Below are 7,055 nucleotides of genomic sequence, written 5' to 3' on the forward strand. Positions count from 1 at the left end.
CTCGGTAAAGGCGTCTTTGCCGAGTGCCCGAAAAAAACACTTGGTAAACCACGTGGCACTCGGCAAAGAGCCGGTCTCCGATAGTGATAAGATGTCTTTATCTGCACTTACTATTAGTACAACAGCAGAGGCAGATGTTTTTAATTTTCGCAGGCGGATAAACCAACCGCTTCTAATAAATTATCATTGTTAATGGTTATGGACGGAGGCAGAGGCAGATGTTTTTAATTTTCGCAGGCGGATAAACCAACCGCTTCTAATAAATTATCATTGTTAATGGTTATGGACGGAGGCAGTCAACATGTCCATCTTTTTGGGACAGAGCAAAAACTGCCGATCGGAATGAATCGTCTTCGGTGTAATTTGCCGTACTCCTAGTACAACAAAAAAAGAATATCAAGCAGATGACTTTCACGGTCCGCATATTGGTCCATACATATTCCGGCGAGCCCCATCAGCAAATTATTATTTTCTCAAATGAAAGCTGGACTTATATTAAATCTTAGCACAGTACATTCTCAGATTAAATATAAAAAATTAGAAACAAAAAAATGCATAATACTATCTAGATCTTTCATCATCTTCTTCCACAATGGCTTCCCTCAAATGCCGTGGTCAAAGTGTAATCCTTGTGCCGAATCCAACGACCAAGCCCAAAACATTAGGCATGCCGTAAGATCCAACGGTTCGGAACTAGTCTAAAATGCATCTAAATCGCTAAAAGTATATCGACAGTTGCATCGTCGGGTACGACGTAGGCAAATTATTAACTCTACACATATCTCAAAGCAGCCATCTGATTAATTAAATATTCTCTATGAATTAGCCAGTCATCCGGTGCCCGTTCCTTTGGTTTCCATGAGGGCGTCCTCAACGGGAGAGGAGAAATCGTCAGCTTACCTGGCCTAGTGTGGAAATAAAAAGGTGCAAAATATATCAGCCATGGAGGTGGGTCAAGTAGCCAGAGACAGTACAGTTACCGGGAACTGTGCGAGACTAGCGAGATGCCAAGCGCTAGCGGCGAGTTTTCATTCCCTCTCTCTCCTCCACGTGATCCTTCCGGCTAGCTCCGAGCCCCTCGTTGGGACGCCCTGAGGTCCGGCAAGGCGACAACACTGTGCTGTGCGCTCGCCGTCGTGGCGTCGCTGCACGCCGCCACCAAACAGAGCTCATGCATGTGATCGAGTAGGTCCGACTCTCTTGCTGACGAATGACGATGTGCCGTAGCCCATAAGTCGTTGAGAGACCGGCACACGCGGGCAGCGTCGTCCAGTCTCCGGTGCTCACTGGTATTCTTGCGCTCGCTCGCTCTTCCACCAGTTCACCACCTCGAGGAGCCAAAAACAGGCACCATGTCCATGCCTTTCTTTCGATCCGTCCTTGTTTCTGTTGGTGGGTGGTGACGGCTGCTGCTGCTGCAACAATGTGCTATGTTTCCATTGCTGAGCACCATGTGCTGCCGGGGCATAGCTTGGTTACATTGTTTTCCTTGTCCGTGTCGGTTAAGAACTGTCTGTTGCTGTGGATTCTAGTCAGGTCACAGACTTATTATCCTAAGCACATACTTGCTTATGAGAGCAGAAAGACTCGTTGCTCTCTTGTCGTGGGTCCAGCTCTTTCCAGACCGACTGATTGGAGGCGGGGATGGAGGAGGTCTAAGCACCACACTGAGTCCAGGACTCAGGAGTGGGGGCTTGGAGTCCAAGTTTGAACGGGGACCTAGACCCATTGACTGGAGAGTGATGGGTTGGTCTTGCTTGTGCTTGGGTACAAGCGGGGAGTATGTTTCGGGGTACCCAGCTGTGATACATTGGTTCGCGAATCGCCGTATGATACAGTACGACTTGTCTATGGTATAGCACCGTAGTAAGAACTGAAAGATGAAAGATGGTCAAAAGGATCTGATTGTTCAACTCTTGCTTGAAAGTAGAACATGCGCTTACATAGAATGGTTAGATAATGAACTAATCATAACTGCTAATAAGAAACATACATAAGGATTCACTACTAGTGATGCTTTTCGCAAAAAAGAAACCCAGCAAACCATAAAGCTTATCATATCCTTTGGAGTCAGGAAATTATTCCCACTAGTCGGGTAAGTCTTACGAGTATATTGTGTACTCAAAGTTTATTTACCCCTATTACAGGTGCAGCTTGAGGAATGACTATTGTGTGGAGGATTCTTCTAGTGGGCACAGACGGATCCTTATATCTTATCGTTAGATGTTTATTTTAATTCCGCTGTTTAAATTCCACACTCTAAACTTGGTATTGTAATAATGTATTTTCGAGAACTCTTGTTGTATAAAATGGACTAAGTATTGTAAACCCGTACTCATTATTGGATCCTGGATGAAAAACGTGGATTGTTCGAGTTCTCCCTTGGGGTGTGCTCGACGGGGCCGTCTGATGTAGCTAGCTTTTGGGGTGCTTAGCGTCTAGTGAAAGACGAGCGCCTCCGGAAGCGTGCTATTTCGGACGATTCTGCCACACCGTGCCCGCTACCTGGGTCATCATAGGTGGAGAATTTCAACTTGCTGAAGCGGGGAACACCTAGGCCCGGGCCCATGTCGTCTGCTAGGGTCGTCGGTGCAATGGGAATGGACGGTCTCAATGGGAACACTGACAGGTTGAGGAGTGGGGATGGCGAGTGTGTGAAGGGAATTTGGTGGATGAGCAGGGGCGGCTCAGTGGTGGGCAGGGTGGCGGGCGACGCATGGGGCGGCGGATAGGGCTATCAGAAATGTTGTCGTCCCACACCCCGGTAGGTTGTATGTATGGGGGCATGGTAGAGGCGGGAGGTGGCAACTACTGGACCTCCACGATGTCAAGCGGGCAGAGAGGGCCGCTGGTTGCTGTGCGATTTCCGCCATGGTCTTGGCGCTAGAGGCGGTAGGAGGCGCTGGTGGCACCGGTCGCTGCAGGTCGCCATTATCAAAACCGAACATCTCTGATACCATATTGGAAGAGCCCAGCGTCCGATGAAGGCTCCAGAAAACATAGCTGTGGGCAACCGGAGGCTAGGGATTGAATCCCCGGTGGCATGCAGGATCCGTGAGGCGAGAGCAAGGGAGAATAGGGAGAGAGGCCGGGAAGCCCGGCAAAGATTATTGCCTTCCTTCATTAATTCCATTGCAGTTTACAAATACTTATTCCCTGACCACTCAAACTCAATCTAGATCTTAATTCATGGAGAAAGAAAAGGCAACGGTAAAGAATTAGCAACAGTTAACATGTGTTTGGTTGAGGGGTTGAAGTGGGTATGGGATGGGTTGGACCCAATTTTGGGAGTGTTTGGTTGGAGGAGCAGGGGGTTGGGTTCATCCCCTAAAGGTAATATTCTCGTTAGGTGCGGGTTGGCCCGGTTCCTCCAAATCGAGTGGACTGGGACTTCGCGTGAGCGAGCACGAGCGAGCAGAGGCCAAGCAAGGCCGGTAGCTCGGGGGTGGCGGCGAGCGAGCAGAGGCCGAGCGGGGTCGAGCGCAAGTGGCAGCACAGGGCTGAGCGTGAGCAAGCAGAGGACTAGCGTGGATAGCAGTGGCTGCACGTGGCCGAGCAGGCGGCACGTGTATGGTAGCACGGGGCCAAGCGCAAGCCGCACGTGGGCCGAGCGCATGCGACATGAGGCGGCGGCGCGTCTGCCGCGTATGGCCTGAGCGAGAGGAAGAAGGAGGGCATAGCGACCGATGTGTGGGGCCTATGTGGTAGGGACCTCAACCCATGTCCCATGTGTCTCACACCAAACAAAAAATGGGGACGAACCTGACCCACACAACCAAACAAGAAACTGGTTCACTCCATTCTGAGAAATCAGGGATGGATCCAACCCAATAACCCAGGAAATCCCACAACCAAACACATGCTTACATGCCTAGTCTCTACTATAATGGACCAATTAAATTTGTACTAGGTCCCCCAGGAAAAAGTCCCCGCTGAGAGCCTCCAACCATTGTGCACACAGAAAAATGCACACAGTAATTCATCTGTATTAAAATCAAGGGCTAATAAAAACACCTAAACCAAATCCGATGACCACGATTAGATGTGGGATGTCAGGCTTCTCACCCCTGTGCCCTCCTCACACGCCGCACACCGTGACCCGACGCGACTGCGATGTAACGCTCGAAGCCAATCATCACCAAATAAAAAAACACGTTCAAAACCTTCTAGGCCGCCGTTGTGCCGTTCGACGTTGAAACATTCCGATTGCCCGCGCCCACGCCCACACCCTTCGTGGAGAGGAGGAGGAAGCCACGGTGCCCGTACGTGCCCACGCCCTCGGAGGGGAGGAGGAAGCCGCAGTGCCCGTATGTCGTGGCGTGGCGCCGCCGATCGCCCGCGCCCACACCCTTCGCAGAGGGGAGGAGGAAGCCGCGGTGCCTGGTGAGCTGGGTCTAAACGACGGTGAGACCCATGTGACCATCGGTGACATTGCCCAGGTACTTAATTATAAGTACAAATCTCTCAGATATGCCATGAATCTTAGTCACTGCAATTTGCAATAGCCTCTTGCTACTCAGAGCGCCGACCTCGCGTCGTCGCACAACGTGCAACCTTCATCTGCCTCAACGACGGCACGCTTTCATTGCTATATTGCCTTAGTTTGCCGGACGTGGTGAGGAAACCCTGCTACCCGTCACTACTGCCGGCCGGCAGGCCATAACCCTGGTGCCTCGATGAACGCGCAGTAGGCCACTAAACTCGGGTGGCCCGGCTGCATCTACGGACTAGCTGGCAGAAGATCGTGCTCTGTCTGGTTTCAGTTTTAGTTTAAGTCATGTAAACTCTGGCTGCTATTACCGATGAGGACAACGGCCAAACTGTTCATACGGGATGTAAAAAAGAAGGGAAAGAACGAACCGGTATGCAATAACCAGTGGCACGTGGGTACTTTTTGCAAAAAGTTGGAAGCATGTCAATGATGTGCATGATCAGGATGATTTTGGCCTTAGGTTCTTCAATGTGTAAGAGAAAAAGGTTTGAGAAGAGATCTAGACCATTCATTTGTATGAAGTTGGATTACTTTGATACACAAATTTGGGTGGACTTAGAGTAGGCATGACCGTGGGGTGGTTGAGGGGGTGGATTTATTTAGTAAAGAAATTTTTGGTGCATTATAGAGGGGGTAGGGATATAAATTTGGGGTACGTGACTTAAAGTTATTATCTTTTTCCCTAGATTTTCCAACCATTTGCTATTCAGCGCGTCTGTTAATGAGATCCGGCGGCGTTCTAGGTTGGTGCTCTCGATGAGATTCAGCAGCATTCTAGGTTGGTTCATCTCTCGACGAGATTCAGCAGTGTTCTAGGAGGCCCTGCCAACTCTATGACAACCTCCATGTGTATCTCCCCGACAGGTCTTACTGGGAGGTGCTCTCGAGTTTTTGAGGCGAAGAACAGGCTTTAAATCGGCTCAACCGACCTACTGGATGGTCTTGATGATCTTGGAGTTTCTTGCTACGTGATAAGTCGTGTGCGACCTCGGCTGTGCTAGCCCTCGTGGTCGCTGGTGTGTGATCCGATTCAGCGTGAACATATTTTTTGGCAACTTCTCTAGGGAAAAAGATGATCAATCTACTATCAAGATGCCTGAAGACAACAAGATGGAGGGTGATCCCACGAATCCATTCAATCCTGCTAACATCATCCATCCTACAACGATCGGTCAACTCTCAGAGGAATTAACTCTACAAGGTGGAGGAGGGGGAAAATGTTGCTAACCTACAAGTCGCTCTAGCAAGTTGCTCGATGGATCCGTGAGGAGATAATGTGGCCAAGTACAAAGAGCTGTTTTTTATCTCTTTTTTCAAACTGAACTAACATGACTGTTTGAGACCCATGAGTATGAGAACTTTTAGACCTTGCCTAGTGAGAGTGTTAATTTGATATTCAATCGCTTTCAATCCATTGTGAACAAGATGAGAGCCAACAAGCTACAGTACCCTCTAATGATCATGAGAGAGCCCTCAAACTACTACATGCCTTCGATTACCCTATGATGATCATGAGCCCTCAAACTGGCTTTGTCTTCTTTGGTTTATAATATCATTACCCCTCTCCAGGACTAAGTTGACAAGGCGACGGCTAGGAACATGACCAGAACTCGTGAGGAAGAGAAGAATCTGACCCAACTCGCGAGGAAGAGTAGTAGATGGTGGCCAAGAACTTGACCCGGAACTCATGAGGTAGAGAACCAGGTGGTGGGAAAGAAACCGACAAGAACTACTACCATACGAACTCGCTCCATCCGAGATAGAGAAGTAGCACGAGAAGAAGATGATGACCCGGACTCGAACTCCTACCATACAAGAATATGGAAATTGCTTACCTTTCGAGTTGATGTGGTATGTTTCTATTTATTAGATTCCCTATTGTTATTGGAAAAAGGAGCATTTGGATTACTAGTACTCCAAACGTTGGGCTCCGTAGATTTAGTACACCAAAAAATTGCTATTTATATCATTGATGCCTTGATTAGTATGCCATTGTTGAGGAGACAACATAGCGACATTATAGAACCTTCCCCACAACTCATGATCATTGATAATTTTGCTAAATTTATAGAATGAGTATATGAAAAAGCAGCTTGAGTTGAAGCGCTTGAGTTTGAAGCTTTAGTACACCAAAAAATGGAGTTTGAAGCGCTTGAGTTGAATTTCCTCGAACCGAAATGCCATAGCCTTCAATCTTCATCAAGTGAGGGTGTTAACATGTTGATTTTGATTTTATCCTTGAGCATTGCCATCTTGAGCATTTGACTTGATTCTATTCAACATATGAGAGTTTGTTTCAAAGATATCAAGTCATCCCTTTATAAAGTCATCTAGAATTTGATTCTTCACTTCAATATGACCAACATGATTAAATGCAAGTACTTCCTTCTTCACCCTAGGTTTCTCGGTCGCCAAGCCGTCGCTTGCCCTTCACCCTTGTTTAGGACCTCAAAGCCTTTCCTTGCTATCTTCACCATCTCAAGACATCTAGTCACAGTTGGTGTTGAATCATTCATTAAGTTCATTTGTATACTTGTCTTTCATGTAGCAAGCTTGAGACCAT

The sequence above is a fragment of the Miscanthus floridulus genome, chromosome 4, assembly GCF_019320115.1.
Source record: "Miscanthus floridulus cultivar M001 chromosome 4, ASM1932011v1, whole genome shotgun sequence".
Lineage (NCBI taxonomy): Eukaryota > Viridiplantae > Streptophyta > Magnoliopsida > Poales > Poaceae > Miscanthus > Miscanthus floridulus.